The sequence below is a fragment of the Malania oleifera genome, chromosome 10 (genome assembly GCF_029873635.1).
Source record: "Malania oleifera isolate guangnan ecotype guangnan chromosome 10, ASM2987363v1, whole genome shotgun sequence".
Taxonomy (NCBI): Eukaryota; Viridiplantae; Streptophyta; class Magnoliopsida; order Santalales; family Ximeniaceae; genus Malania; species Malania oleifera.
In genome coordinates this window covers 46,804,467-46,821,625 of record NC_080426.1, presented here as the reverse complement: position 1 = coordinate 46,821,625, position 17,159 = coordinate 46,804,467, and the positions used below count along the sequence as shown (strand labels likewise).

Here is a 17,159-nt window from a genome sequence, read left to right as displayed (position 1 = left end):
ATCCAAAGACTGGGGAACAAAACAAATACCTAAAAAATTTTCATTTTTACATCATAAAAAAAATTTTAGATACATTAACAAGCGGATCTCTTGTTCAAGAGATAAATGAGAAGGCAAGTCCATTTAGTGGTGCATGGAGCATGGTTCTAAAATACACTTTGAATCTCTGATTTAGATCTAGCAAGAGACTTATTGAAAAGTGTTTTTCCTAAAAAGGTGCTGAATTTAATAAGTTCCAATAATAAGTGTTGAACTAGAAAATGCTAAAACTCACAATTATTGTTTGGTTGTATCTAAAAAAATTTCTTATTAAATAAATGATATTTGGACACTTATTGTTATTACAAGCATAGTTTTTAAAATCTTACAATTCACAATTCAGTTCTGTTGGAGTATGTGGCTCATATTGAGTGGAACGCATGTACAGGAAAAGTATGCTGAGGAAAAACAAGGAAGCTAGGCTGCAAGAAGAAACTGTCGACGGTTTAGTCTCAGGAAGAAATCGCCGATGTTTTATCTGAAACCGTTGACGGTTTCAGTCTTAGTAAGAAAACGTCGATGGTTTGCTAAAACTGTCAATGGTTTTGTTCAGCGCTGGTTTTGAATTTTGAATTGGGAAGACCAATAGGTTGAGAATTTGGAGGCAAATCCTCTAAGGATTGATACATGGGTATTTAGGGAACTTCCTAATCCCTTTGTACATGTAGGGTTAGCATATATATGATGTTGTAACCCAAGTCTGGATTGATAGTGAATTTCAGCCACCGCTTGCTCCCGTGGACGTAGGCACATTGTCGAACCATGTTAATTCTTATGTCATTGTTTATTTGCTTTCTTTATTATTTGTGTGATTGTGTTTTTTGTATTGTTCATCGTTAGTTGTTGCATTACATGATCCGGGAGTTTTTTCCGTTGCGCATTGATTTGCACAACAAATTAGTGTCAAAGCTATTGGTTACAATGGCTGGGATTTTTTCTGCAAAGCTCAAAATTGTCAAGTTCAATGGATCAGGAAATTTTGGACTATAGCAGAGGAGGGTTAAGGACTTGTTAGTACAGCAAGGTATGGTGAAGGTATTATACACAAGGCAGTCGAAAGGCATAAACGGCATGAGTTGGAAGGAATTGGAAGCAAAGGTTGTGGCGACTATCAAGCTTTGTCTGCTGATGACATGATGTATCACGTCATGGATGAGGAATCGCCAGAGGAAGTTTAACTGAAACTGGAGAGTCGGTATATGTCCAAGTTGTTGATGAACAAGTAGTATATAAAGTAGAAACTGTATAGGCTTAATATGTCAAAGGGTTCGGATCTGAATCAACACTTCAACGTGTTTAATCATATCATCAATGATCTGAAGCGGGTTGATGTGAAGTTCAAAGACAAAGACAAGGCGTTGATACTTCCCTACCTACGTCTCCTACATATGAAAACTTGGTTACGATTCTAACATGGGGAAAAGAAACTCTGGAATTGGAGAAAATCACGAGTGCTCTTTTGGGTTTTTATCAAAGGAAGAAGGTCAACGATGAGAATTCATAAGGTGAAGGACTTGTGGTGAAGGGTAACCAGGATCGTAGGAGATGCAAGTTTCGGAGTGGACCGAGTAACAATAATTCTCGATCCACTTCCAAGAAGAGGAAGGATGTACGGTGTTTTAAGTGTGTGAAAAAGGGGCACATAAAACCAGATTGTCCAGAGAAGAAGGGGAATGCAAAAAATAACGAGGGTTCATCAAAATCTGCAAAATGTAGTGGAAGAAGAAAACTCAGAGAGCGGTGATGGTGATATGCTTTCAATTTCATCCGGTTTAGATCGTCTCACGAATTCCTGGATCTTAGATTCAGTGTGCTCCTATCACATGACACCAAACAAAGAGTGGTGCACCACCTATAGGTTGGTAAATTCTGATTCTGTTCTTATGGGAAATGATGTTTCATGCAAAATTGTCGGAATAGGGAATATCAGAATCAAAATGTTTGATGGTGTTGTTAGAACATTATGTAATGTTAGGCATATACAGGAGTTAAAAAAGAATCTGATTTCATTGGGCACTTTAGACTGTAATGGATTTAGTTACAAGTTTGCAAGTAGGGTAATGAGGGTGAGTAAAGGTGTTTTAACTGTGATGAAGGGGCAAAAATTAACAGGGAATATCTATACACTGCTAGGTACCACAGTTGTAGGTGAGTTGCAACTACAGAGTCTAAGTCAGATAGTACAGTCTTGTGGCATATGCGGTTAGGGCATATGGGTGAGCATGGGATGATGGAGCTTTATAAGAGAAATCTTTTTAAGGGTGTCAAAACATGCAAGCTAAATTTATGCAGGTATTTTGTGCTTGGGAAACAGAATAGGGTACAGTTCATGACAGCCACGCACATGACAGAGGTAATTCTTGACTACATTCATTTAGACATTTGGGGGCCGGTAAGGGTAGCATCGCGAGGAGGACATATGTATTTTGTGAGTTTTATTGATGATTACTCACGAAAGGCCTGGGTGTACTTCATGTGGGCACAAGTTAGAGACGTTTGCCAAGTTCAAATTGTGGAAAGTTGAAGTGGAAAACCAGACCAGGAGGAAGATTAAATGCCTCAGGTCCGACAATGGTACTGCGTATATTGATTCGAGGTTCATGGAGTTGTGCGAACAACATGGCATTAGGAGACATTTCACAGTACTCAAGACACCATAACAAAATGGTGTGACGGAAAGGATGAACTGAACTATAACTGAAAGAGCTCGGTGTCTCGGGTTAAATGTAGGGCTTGCAAAGAACTTCTAAGCAAAGGTAGTAAATATGGCGTTTTCTTGATTAACAAATCTCCAAGGGCAACACTAGATGGAAAAGTTGTAGAGGAGTTGTGGACAGGCAGCGCGATAGACTACTCTGGTTTGAGAGTGTTTGGATGTTCAGCCTATGTGCACATTTCTAGTGAGGAGAGATCGAAACTTGATGCAAAGTTTAGACAGTGCATCTTTCTGGGGTATCAGGAAGGAGTGAAAGGGTTCAAGTTGTGGGATCCGAAGGCAAACAAGGTGCTGATCAGTAGAGATGTGGTTTTTGATGAGAAAGTCATGTTGCAAGGTACTCAGGAAGAAGAAGAGAAATGAGTGCCAGAAAACTGCAGCAGCAATGAACATGTGGTGTAGGTGGAACTAGAGACTCAAGGTGGAGATGACAATGTTCAGAATGCAGGGAGTTCTAGCTCAAGAGATTAGCAACATCACAGTATAGCTATAGACAAACCCAGATGCACTATCAAGCCACACTCTAGGTATGGATTTGCTGATCTGGTTTCTTATGCACTCATTACTAGCAGCGAGGATCCTACTACTTTTCAAGAGGCGGTGCATAGCCAAGAGAAAGTAGATAGATGGGTGCTATGGTAGAAGAGATGGAGTCTTTGCATAAGAACCAGACATTGGAGTTGGTGGAGCTTCCAGAGGGGAAGAGAGTGATAGGTTGTAAATGGGTGTATAGGAAGAAGGAAGCAGTATCAGGAAAAGAAGGAGAAAAGTTCAAGGTTCAGTTAGTAGCAAAGGGTTACTCATAGAGGAAATGAGTTGAATATGATGAGATCTTCTCCCCTTTGGTCAAACACACTTCCATCAGGGTAGTGTTGAATGGAGTAGGCATTATTATAGGCAAAAACTTAAAAGATAGCGTTGTGGATGTAACTAGAGTAAGGGATAGAATTATAAAAATCAAGATGGTGTTAGGACAAGAGATAATAAATACCATTAGTGCTTATACTCCTCAAGTTGGCTTAGCAGAAAATCTTAAGAAACAATTTTGAGAAGATATGGATAGTATTATACAAGGCATACCAAGGACTGAGAAAATATTTATAGGAGGAGATCTGAATGGACACGTTGGAAGAGATAATAAAAATTATGAGAGGATACATAGAGTATATGGATATGGAGACAAAAATGAGTCTGGGGAGATGATCTTAGACTTTGCTATGTCATATGATTTTAGTATAATGAATACTTGCTTTAAGAAAAGAGAAGAACACTTAATAACCTTTAAAGACAAAATAAAAGTCAAATAGATTTTTTTTTAACTAGGAGGGTAGATCGTTTATCATGCAAGGATTGTAAAGTTATTCCAGGTGAAAGCCTAACCACACAACATAGAGTCTTAGTGTTAGATATATGTATTAAAAAATGGAAGAAAAAGGATAAAATAAACCAGTGTAGGAGAAGTAGAAGGTGGAACCTAAAAGGAGAAAATATAATAAAATTTAATGATAAAATGATCAAAGATGGGGATTGGACCTGGACCTCAGAGGATGGGATAGATACAAATACTCTTTGGAATAGATTAGCTAGCTCTATTAAAAAGATAGCAAAAGAGATTTTTCGAATAGCAAAGAAAGTTGGTGGTGGGATAAAGATGTACAAAAAGTCATAAAGATAAAAAGAATTTGGTATAAAACGTGGCAAAAATGTAGAAACAAAGATAACTTTGAAAAATATAAGGAGGCAAGAAAAGACGCAAAAAGGATCGTTAGTGAAGCTAAATATAGATCATTTAATAGTTTGTATGATAGATTAGGTACAAAAGAAGGGGAAAGAGATATATTTAAACTTGCTAAAGCTAGAGAAAGGAAGAGCAAGGACTTAGGAAATGTAAAATATATAAAAAGTAAGGATGATATTGTCTTGGTTAAGGACGAAGATATTAAAGAAAGATGGCGAAGTTACTTTAGTAAGTTGTTTAACGAAAACCAAATAGAAGGCTTAAACTTAGAATTGTCAAATGAAAAAAAGACTAAAAATATAAGATTTATTTGCAAAATTAGAGTTAACGAAGTTAAGTTTGCACTAAAAAAGATGAAAAATGGGAAAGCTATGGGACCAAATAACATCCCAATTGAAGTTTGGAAATGCTTAGGTGATAACGGAATTATATGGTCAACTAATTTATTTAATACAATTGTAAAAACTATGAAAATGCCAGATGAATGGAGGAAAAGCACTTTAATACCTATATACAAAAATAAAGGAGACATTCAAAATTGTAATAACTATCGTGAAATTAAACTTATGAATCATACGATGAAACTATGGGCAAGAGTAGTTGAACAAAGATTAAGGTTAGAAACGAAACTCTCAGAAAATCAATTTGGTTTTATGCCTAGGAGATCTACCACAGAAGCTATTTATCTTTAAAGAAGATTAATGGAAAAGTTTAGGGAAAAGAAGAGGGACTTGCATATGATATTTATTAACCTTGAGAAAGCATATGATAGGATACATAGGGAAGTTCTATGGTGGGTTTTAGAAAAAAAGGGTGTATGTTGTAGGTATACCGATGCCATTAAGGATATGTACGATGGAGTAATGACTAGTGTAAGGACTATAGATGGAGAAACTAGAGAATTTCCAATTACCATAAGTGTACATCAAGGATCTGCTTTGAATCCTTATCTTTTTGCTTTAGTGATGGATCAATTGACTAAGAGTATTCAAAAGGAGGTTCCATGGTGTATATTGTTTGCAGATGATATTGTATTAATTGACGAAACTAGGGACGGAGTAAAGGCTGAGTTAGAATTATGGAAAGAGGCTTTGGAATCTAGAGGCTTTAGGATAAGTAGAAATAAAACAGAATATATGAAATGTAATTTTAGTAATGATAGGAGGAATATTGGAAACAAAGTTAAACTTGATGATGAAAAAATAAATAGTACTTGTAGATTTCGATACCTTGGATCTATTATGCAAGCTAAAGGAGAAATTGAAGATGATGTAATGTATAGAGTTAAAGCAGGTTGGGTAAAATGGAGAAGTGCTTCAAGTGTGCTATGTGATCGTAGAATACCCTTAAAATTGAAAGGGAAGTTTTATAGGACAGCTATAAGACCAGCTATGCTATATGGATCAGAATGTTGGGCGACGAAAGAAACATAATATCCAAAAAATAAAAGTTGCTAAGATGAGAATGCTTAGATGGATAAGTGGTATAACATTAAAAGATAAATTAAAGAATGAACATATTCGTGGTAAGTTAGGTGTAGCTCCTATAGAAGATAAGATAAGGGAGGAACGACTCAGATGGTATGGACACTTGCAACGTAGGCCTTATAGTGCACCTGTGAGGAAGTGTAACTTAGTTACTGTGGGAGGCAGTAGAAGGGGTAGGAGTAGATCTAAAATAACTTAGGAGGAGATAATAAGGATTTAATATCCTTGAATCTATCAAAAGAAATGGTCCATGATCGTATAAATTGGCGGAAAAGGATTCATATAGCCGACCCCACTTAGTGGGACTAAGGCTTGGTTTTGTTGTTGTTATTGTATTTGGAGCAGATGGACGTAAAGACAACATTTCTCCATTGTGATTTGCAGGAGCTAATTTACATGGTACAGCCAAAAGGGTTCAGTCAACCTAGACAGGAACATTTGGTTTGTAAACTGAGGAAATCACTTTACAGGCAAAAGCAGTCTCCGGGGCAGTGGTACAAGCAGTTTGACTCCTTCATGATCAAGATTAGCTACAGGAGACGTGAGTATGATTGTTGCGTTTATGTGAAGAGCGTTGATGATGGTTCATTCATTTTTTTGTTGCTTTATGTGGATGACATGTTAATTGCTGCACGGAGTATGACTGAGGTCAACAATTTGAAAACCTTGTTGAGCAAAGAGTTTGACATGAAGGATTTGGGTGCGGCCAAGAATATTCTTGGGATGGAGATTCGCAGGGACAAAGCTTCTAGGAGATTGTGGTTATCTCAGCGTAGCTATGTTGAGAGGGTGTTGGAGAGGTTTAGCATGGATAATGCAAAACCAGTAAGTGCACCGTTGGCGAATCATTTTAGGTTGCTGTTAAAATGTCAACCCCAAATATCTTTGTAAATAAAATACAAATTAGGAAAGTGGGTAATTATGGGGGACTTTATTTTATTCAATAGGAAATTGTTTCCTTGTTTAGAATAGATAATTGTATTATATATTGGATTGTACGTAAGAACAAAATAATGAAGAAATATTTTTTTCAATCGTTTCTTCTTTCATGTTATCAAAGCTAGGGTTTCTTAAACCCAGCTAAACAATGGCTGACAGCAGAGACTCTACCTCCTCTGCAAACATCACCGGCGATTCAAAGGTTACGTCCAGTGGGAGTACAAATGATAACACAGTCTTTCCACTCTCATTGGAAAAACTAAACGGAAAAAATTTTCGTGAATGGGCTCAGTCCATGAAACTAGTGATTGAGGGAAAAGGAAAGCTTGGTTACCTTACCGGTGAGCGAAGGAAACCAGATCCTTCCGACGCTGTAGCCCTGCAAAGATGGAGGTCCGAAAATTCCATTGTCACGGCTTGGCTCGTCAATTTGATGCAACCATCAATCGGAAAAATTTATTTGTTTTTGCCAACGGCGAAGGAGGTCTGGGAAGCCGTATGTGAGACATACTCCGATGTCGAAAGTTACTCCCAAATCTTCGACATCAAGACCCAATTGTGGTAGATGAGGCAAGGCGAGAGAGGGGTTACCAAGTATTTCATGGAGATGAGTCATCCCTAGCAGGAGCTCGATCTGAGCATCAACGAAAAGTGGGAGTGCTCCGGCGATAGCACGCGATACCGAAGGAGGCTCGAAAACGAGAGGGTTTTCGAGTTTCTTGCAGGCCTGAATCGAGAGCTCGACGACGTGAGGGGACAGATCCTTGGCCGGCGACCTCTCCCTTCAACCCGAGAAGTCTTCGCAGAGGTCAGGAGGGAGAAGAATAGGAGGCGGGTGATGTTGCGGCCCCAAAATGAATCCGCTAGGCTGGACCGGCTGCACATGGATCCGCCCAAAAAATTAGATGGGCTACATGCTGGGCCGGATGCCTCAGCTCTTGCATTAAAAGGCCCAGGAGGACCTAGTCAACGACCACAAAGAGGAAAAATATGGTGCGAACATTGTCAAAAAACAGGTCATTCAAAAAATACCTGTTGGGAGATTCATGGAAAACCGGCAGACTGGAAACCGAGACAATACCACAAAAATCTTGGGTACCAGGCCAGCACTGGTGGATCAACTGAAAGATCACAAGGAGAGAACAATGATACCTCGTCCGGCAGCTTCTTCAGTCCTGAACAGTTGGATCAGTTATATAAGATGTTTTCATCAATGCAAACATCGGGTCAGTCTTCCTCTGGTTCTCTGGCTCATCGAGGTAATCATCTGTCAGCTTTAAAAACCACATCTTGTTACAAATGCCCTTGGATAATTGATTCGGGTGCATCCGATCATATGACTGGGTCATATCAATATTTTTCATCCTACTCCCCCATATGCCAGGAATTTGAAGGTAAAAATTGGAGATGGATCTCTCTCACCAGTTGCTGGAAAAGGAAGTATCCGCATATCTGATTCCTTAACTTTACAATCAGTCTTACATGTCCCCAAGTTATCGTGCAATCTGTTATCTATCAGCCAGTTAACAAAAGACTCGAACTGTTCCGCTAAATTTGTTTCCTCCCATTGTGTTTTTCAGGACCTATCATCGGGAAAGACGATTGGCACTGCTAAAGCGTATGAGGGACTCTACTACTTTGAGGAGGCAAGTTTGAGTGAACTATGTAATACTGCAATTTGTGATTCTGCATCTACTTCTAGAAATAGTGAACTTTTGTTATGGCATTCACGGATGGATCATCCCAATTTTCAATATTTAAAACGTTTGTTTCCTTCTCTTTGTTCAAATAAAATGGCTTCTGAGTTTCAATGTGAAGTGTGTGAGCTTGCTAAACATCGTCGTACTTCTTTTCCATCATCCATATACAAACCATCTCGCCCATTTGCTATGTTTCACAGTAATGTATGGGGTCCCTCACGTTCCCCAAATCGCACCAATACAAAATGGTTTGTGACCTTTATCGATGACCATACTCGTCTTTGTTGGGTCTACTTGCTGAAAGACAAAACTGAAGTCCGCTCCATTTTTATCAATTTTCATACCTTGATTCATACACAGTTCCAGACTCATATTCAGATCCTACGTACTGATAATGGTACGGAATATTTCAATACCATTCTGGGAACTTATCTTCAAGATCATGGGATTGTTCATCAAAGTTCTTGTGTGGATACCCCTCAACAAAATGGGGTTGCTGAACGCAAAAATAGACATATACTTGAAGTAGCCCGGGCTTTAATGTTTACTACCCACATGAAACATTATTTTTGGGGCGATGCCATCTTAACAGCCACACATCTCATTAATCGAATGCCAAGTCAAGCACTCTCATTTGTCACTCCTCTTCAGAAATTTAAGGAAAACTTTCCTACCTCTTGACTCCCTTCCAGTCTCCCACTGAAAATTTTTGGCTGTACTGCTTTTGTTCATGTCCATGCACACCATCGCGATAAATTGGATCCTCGTGCCATTAAATGTGTCTTCATTGGTTATTCACCTACCCAAAAAGGCTACAAATGCTATGATCCGGTCTCAAAACGACTGTTCGTTAGTCTTGATGTCACCTTTTTTGAAACCACTCCTTATTTCTCAAAGCCCTCTCTTCAGGGGGAGAGATGGAGGAGTGAAGATCGATTCTTTGATCCTTTTACTACTGAATCTGCAGTTACTCCAGTTACTTCATTCCCTGACCCATCTATTGAGTCTTCCATTGTTACTCCAGTTACTTCATTCCCTAACCCATCTATTAAGTCTTCCATTACATTACTTCCCGACTTGCCAAACACAACTGAACACTTACCCTCAAGGGGAGATGCAGGAGAACAAAACAACGCAGACATACTGGTTTACTCAAGAAAGCCAAAAACAAAGGAGAGGGAGAATCTCAAACCTGAGGCACCAAAAGCGTTGGAACCGGTGATGGCTCCAAATAATCATGAGCCCTTGACTTATCCTAATCTGGTAATTGAGTCTTCCTCTGATAATTCTACACCTGATGATATCAATCTACCTATTGTAATCAGAAAACAAACCAGGTCATGTACTCAATATCCTTGGTCGAAATACATGTCTTATAAAAGCTTGTCTACAGGATATCATGCGTTTGTCTCTAATCTTGATAGGATGAAAGTACCAAAAAACATTCAGGAAGCTCTAGAAATACCAGAATGGAGAGAGGCAGTCTTGGAAGAAATGCGAGCCCTAGAAAAAAATGGAACTTGGAAGTTGACAGATCTACCGAAAGGGAAGAAGCCAGTAGGTTGTAAATGGGTTTTCACAGTGAAATGTAAATCTGATGGAACAATTGAAAGATATAAAGCCAGACTTGTTGCAAAAGGCTTTACACAGACCTACGGCATCGACTATACTGAGACATTTGCACCAGTGGCAAACTTAAATACAATTTGGGTTCTCTTGTCCCTGGTAGCCAATTTAGATTGGCCACTACAACAACTTGATATTAAAAATGCTTTCTTAAATGGAGAATTAGAAGAGGAAGTTTACATGACTATACCACCAGGATTCAGTAGAACAGGTGAAGAAAACAGAGTGTGTAAACTAAAGAAATCATTATATGGCCTCAAACAATCTCCGAGAGCGTGGTTCGATGGATTCGCAAAGGTACTAAAGAATCAAGGGTATCGACAAGGGCAATCAGACCATACACTATTCTTCCAACAGTCTGAAGAAGGTAAGAAAACAATTCTAATAGTGTATGTTGATGATATAATTCTTACTCGTGATGATACTGTAGAAATGGAGAGATTGAAGAAGGTTCTGGCTACTGAATTTGAAGTTAAAGACTTGGGACAGATGCGGTATTTTCTAGGCATGGAAGTGGCAAGAACGAAAAAGGGGATTAGTGTTTCTCAGCGAAAGTATGTTACCGACCTCCTAGTTGAAACTGGCATGCTAGGGTGCACACCCAGCGAAACCCCGATAGAAACAGAAAAGAGGGTTGAAGATTGTGGAAAACCAGTAGAAAAGGAGAGGTATCAGAGATTGGTTGGTAAACTGATCTACCTATCACATACTAGACTAGATATTGCATTGGCAGTTAGTGTAGTAAGTCAACAAATGCATTCACCAAAGGAAGTTCACTTCGATGTTGTATACAAGATCCTTAGATATCTCAAGGGATCCCCAAGAAGAGGACTCTTCTTTAAGAAATGTGAAAGCAAGGAAGTAGAGATCTTTACAAATGCAGATTGGGCAGGATCAGTGGAAGATAGAAGGTCCACCACAGGATATTGTACATTCGTTTGGGGAAATCTCGTGACTTGGAGAAGCAAAAAATAGAATGTGGTGGCTCGTAGTAGTGCTGAAGCTGAATTCAGGGCAGTCGCTCAAGGGATTTGTGAAGGATTGTGATTACGAAAACTATTGGAGGAATTACGGGTACCGGTGAACCTTCCTATCAAACTCTACAGTGCCAATAAGGCAGCTATTAGCATCTCTCTTAATCCAGTCCAACATGACAGAACTAAACATGTGGAGGTAGATAGACACTTCATCAAAGAGAAAATTGAAGAAGGAATTATATGTACGACTTACGTACCAACCAAGGAACAAACTGCAAATATCCTCACTAAAGGCTTGGGACGACAGAGTTTTGATGATCTTATTAGCAAGTTGGAGATGATTAATATTTATGATCCAACTTGAGGGGGAGTGTTAAAATGTCAACCCCAAATATCTTTGTAAATAAAATACAAATTAGGAAAGTGGGTAATTATGGGGGATTTGATTTTATTCAATAGGAAATTGTTTCCTTGTTTAGAATAGATAATTGTATTTTATATTGGATTGTGTGTAAGAACAAAATAATGAAGAAATATTTTTTCCAATCGCTTCTTCTTTCAGTTGCCTACCACCCAGTGCCCAAAGACAGACGATGACATTTATGACATATCAAAGGTCTCATATGCCAGTGTAGTGGGGTGCTTGATGTATGCTATAGTTTGCACAAAACCGGATCTGGCACAAGCTGCCAGAGTAGTGAGCAAGTTTTTTTTCAAATTCGGGTCGACAGCATTGGGATGCAGTCAAATGGATTTTCAGATACTTGAGGGGTACTACAGACTATGGCATCATGTTCAGCAGACAACAGGGTGATCCTTCAATGGTATGTTATGTGGATGCAAACTATGCAGGGGGCTTGGATGATAGGAGGTCTACCACAGGGTATGTATTCACCCTTGTGGGAGGGCCTATTTGTTGGAGGTCCATGGTTCAGTCACTCGTTCTACTACTAAATCGGGATATATGGCAGTGGCTGAGGCTGCCTGCCAAGGAAGCGTTTTGGCTTGCAAGATTGGTCAAAGAGCTAGGTATTCAACAAGGTGGAGTTTAACTACATTGTGATTGTCAAAGTGTCATTTATTTGGCAAAGAACCAGGTATATCATGCGAGGACCAAGCACATAGATGCGAGGTTCCACAGGATCAAGGAATTGGTTGCTTCTGGTGAACTACTGCTTGAGAAAGTTCACACTTCTGAGAATGCAACAGATATGTTGACAAATTCTGATACCATGGACAAGTACAAGCATTGCTTGGACTTGATCGTTGTCTCCAGTTGCTAGATGGGAGGCGTCCCAACCTATTGTCCCAAGTGGAGCTACGGGCTATGTTTCTGTATTTCTCCTAAGGGGTGAATATTCGCCAAGGTGGAGATTGTTGGAGTATATGGCTCATATTGAGTGGAACACATGCACCAAGAAAGCACGCTAAGGAAAAACAAGGAAACTAGGCTACAAGAAAAAACAGTTGATAGTTACATCAATGGTTTAGCCTCATGAAGAAACTGTCAACGTTTTGTCTTATATCGTCGACGGTTTCAGTGTCAGCAAGAAACCATTGATGGTTTGCTAAAACCGTCGATGGTTTTGTTCGGCACTAGTTTTGAATTTTGAATTGGGAAGATCAATAGGTTGGGGATTCAAAGGCAAATCTTCTAGGGATTGATACAAGGGTATTTGGGGAACTTCCTAATCCCTTTGTACATGTAGGGTTTGCATATATATGATGTTGTAACCCTGGTTTGGATTGATAGTGAATTTTAGCCGCTGCTTGCTCTTGCACATTGCCGAACCATGTTAATTCTTGTATCATTGTTTATTTGTTTTCCTTATTATCTGTGTGATTGTGTTTTTTGTATTGTTCATCGTTAGTTGCTGCAGTACACAATTCGGGAGTTTTTCCGCTGCGCATTGATTTGCACAACAAGTTCATATGATTTGTACCAAATCCACATTAAATCGATTCGAATCTTACTAGTGAATCTAAAAACAACTGAATCGTTGCAGAATTTATCCTAGCAAATTGATATGAATCTATCGATTCATACGATCTCTAGAACCTATCATATCTTGACAAACCCAACAAGTTTAAAACCGCAAAAAATAGCATTTCTTTTTTTTATTGCTTTTATTTTATACGCTACCTTTCATTCCTTGTCTACGTCAATTTTATGCTAAAAAAGATACGAAAAAAACTTTAGGTCTTATGTTGTCTTCACAAAACCATCCATCACCTATTGGAGGAGTATAGAGTTCTGCCATTGAGAAGAAAAGGCAAAACACTCATTGGCTAAGATAATACTCATGTTTTGTTGTGTTGTTAAGATTCAAAAGTTGGTTTTTTAGTAGTATATTTATTATTATCATTTCATTTTTTTAAGTCAATTATTTTCATCGTTTTATCCAAAAAAGAATAAGCATGAAACATGATTAATTTTTTAAGTGTTGATAAACACCAAAAGTTTTTTTATTTTTTCATTTTTCTTCATTCCTTCCCTTAAACATCACAAAGTTCATTTTTTTTATTAATGTTTCTTAACTCATTCCCTTACTTTTCGATGTTTAGGGAAAGCATACAGATGAAATATGATCTTTACAATTGGCAAAATTTAAAAGTATTTTACCTATTTTGCTTCTTGTTTATACATAAATAAATGCATGTCGTTTACAATTGATTTTGGAAGTTTGTACAGAATTTTTCGATTGATTTGATTCTCAATTATCTATTCCTAAAATTAGAAATTCAATTCATGATTCAAATCTCGATTTGACAGCTATGAATATAAGTGACAAATCTATATTATTATCGTATGAATAAACACCACTTATATTTTTCATTACCAGTTCAATTAAAATTTTATAATTAACATTTTTAGTATTTCCTAATTAACAGATTACTTAATATTTATTCATTTCTGCGCTGGTGTCATGTAAAAACCTTTATGCAGTTATGGATAGGATTTATACCTTTATTTTGTACCTAAATTGCTCAACTATGTATGTTCACTTATCTCTTCCCCCATTTTTTGGTTTCTTTTTTATGTTGACAAAAGGGAAGAGATTGAAAAATAGGTTATGTATGCTGGATGTTCATTTGTGAACACTGATTATGAATTATGAATGATGACTTGTGACTGCTAGATTCTGAATTGAATATTATGTAAATTAACATTTTAATTATTTTTTTTCTAATTAATATAATTCATCACTATAACTTTCTATATATTAATAATGAGAAAACAGCAATTATTAAAAATTATTGTGATAAAATAAATGGCTTTTCTGCTCCCTAATTGCCAGCGAGGGCTTACAGAGGAGGAGGTGAATCCAGGTGCATTACCATCGGATTCCATTCATTGGCAGCTCACGATGAGTACAAGGATCAAATGAAACCAAAGCAAAATTATGAGCTTTTACGCCTGTATATTCCTGAAAGGAGTGGTATTTCAGTTCCCTTGAAATCTCCCATTTATGAATCTTGGGTCCCTCATCTCAAACCTGAGTGGTAACTGAGTGTTTCTGTATTTAGGATTTTTTTTGGATTTTTTTCAGATCTGCAGTTCGCCAAGGTCCATCCATGGTGTCATCCCTGTGACACACTAAGAGAAAGAAGGCATGGTTGCCAATTCAAATCTGCAACTTTGAAGAGCTCAAAACACTATGCTTGGCTGCGAGAGAGAGAGAGAGAGAGAAGTGGGAGAAAAGGAGAGAGGGCTAGTTTTACAATAGGGAGGAGAGAGAACAAGAGAGTGGAGAGGAGAGAGGGTGGTTGTTTTAATATTATAGGAATGCCATCATGCATGAACAATGGCCACTTGCAAGTGGTAAAAAGCTATCTTGGTTTGCTTTTTAAAATCCACTTTAAAAAGTGGTTTCTTTTCAACACTTCATTGAATTGGTTTCCAGGGAACATGCAAAACAAAACTTTTTAAGTGATAAGTGCTATAAGCACTTACCTTTAAGTGCTGCCAAACAGAATCTTAACCATAGTTGCATAAACCATAGGATGCTTTCCCAATTAAACAATTTTTCAAGTAGGAGTGGACTGAACATAAGAACTATGGAAAACTTTAGAGTCTAGAGGTTTAAGGATGGGTGGGAATAAGACAGAATATATGAAATATAATTTCAGCCGCGTAAAGATGAATATTGAAGATAAGATTACACTTGATAATCAAGAAATTAATAGCACTAGTAAATTTTGATACCTTGGATCTATCATGCAAGCGGAAGGAAAAATTGAATAGGATATATATATAAAGTTAAAGCAGGTTGGGTAAAATCGATGAGTGCTTTGGGCATGCTCTACAATCATAGAATGCCCTTAAAATTAAAAGGAAAGTTTTATAAGACGACTACAAGACCAGAGTGTTGAGCAAGTAAGAAACAACATATTGAAAAACTGAAAAAGTAAAAGTTTCTAAAATGCAAATGCCAAGGTGGATGAGTGCAATAACATTAAAGGATAAATTCAGGAATGAACATATTCGCAATTAGTTAAGCATAGCACCAATTGAAGATGATATAAGGGAGAGGCAAGTTAGATGGTTTGGACATTTGAAGCGCTGGCCAAGTAGTGCACCAATGATGAGGAGTGAGCTAGTTGTTGTTACTGGTTGTAGAAGGGGTAGGTGTAGACCTAAAATAACATGGAATGAGACCGTGGGGAAGGATTTAATAGCTCTTAAACTAGCCAAGGATTTAATAAATGCCCTTGATCATGTGAATTGGCGGAAAAGAATTCATGTAGCTGACCCTACCTAGTGAGACTCAAGGCTAATTGTTGTTATAGGAACACCCACACCACCCCTTCCCCCCAATTCTTACTTTTCCTCCTGATTTTCAAGTTTTTTTCTCTTTATCTATCATCCTCTGCTGCTTTAGAATGGTCTAGGGTGGTTCAGAACTGTTCAGAAGTTTTTGCATGGTCAAAAATTCTCATATTTATTTCAGGTTTTTTCTTCTCAAGTTTTTTGGGTCCTCCTGAATTTATTTTGAATTTTTCATTATTTTTTATGCGCACAAGTTAAAGTTTTAATTCAAAAAAAAAATTTTGAAAATTAAATACAAAAATGAATTTGGGTGCATATATGCACGCACCTTGCATGCATGCCTGTGCGTGACGCAGGCAAGGGGCATGATCTATGTGCCTGACAGCTTGTCTTCCTCCTGTGCCTTGCCTGAATCTCTGCTATTTTCCTGGCAAATTTCCCCTTTCCTGCCATCTTTCATGCCCTTTCACCCCATAAATATCCACTCCCTTTCTCTCTCAAGACACACATTGAAACAATGGAAAAACAGAAAAATAAAAGTGACGAAGGAGAAGAAGGAGAATCAGCACTGCCCCTTGCTGTGTGGTTGCCACCATTGTCTCAGAGCAGCTCCAGCCAACCAGCCCAGGTCAGCTGGTTCTGCTGCAGAATTAGGGAGGAAGATTGTGCTAGACATGCAGAACCCAGTCTCGGTCAGGTCAGCTGGGTTGACCTGACTTGTTTCCCCTTATTTTAACAAAAATATTTTGAAAAAAAAAATCATAAATTTAAAAAATTATTTTATATTGTCTAGAATATATTTATTTATAAAACAAATATAGTAACAATAAAAATATATATATTAATATGATGCATTTTATTTTCTCACTAAAAATCATTTTAAAAAATAAATAAAAATAAAAAAATAAGATTTTCATTGAAATATAAAGGCTTGTTGTTTTAGTACATAAAACTAAAAAAAAAAATTCTTTAAATTTTTTTTTTCTGTTAATGTTTTATTCAAATCATTAAAAAATAAAAAAATCAAATCAAATATCCAAATCCAGCAAACAAATAAAAATCACAAAATTCTCAAAAAGTTTTTAAACTTTAAACATTCACAAAATTGTAGAAAATTCCAAAAAGATAAAATGATTAAGGATTTGGGGCTTGATAGCCCAAGTGTG

The 17,159-nt window shown here is 37.6% G+C and overlaps 1 protein-coding gene across 2 annotated transcripts in view; it reads right to left on the bottom strand.

The window, feature by feature from the left end:
• The window catches only part of LOC131166329 (mechanosensitive ion channel protein 1, mitochondrial), a 32,363-nt gene that overhangs the window by 11,502 nt on the left and 3,702 nt on the right, over nucleotides 1-17,159 (bottom strand). The window lies entirely within an intron of this gene.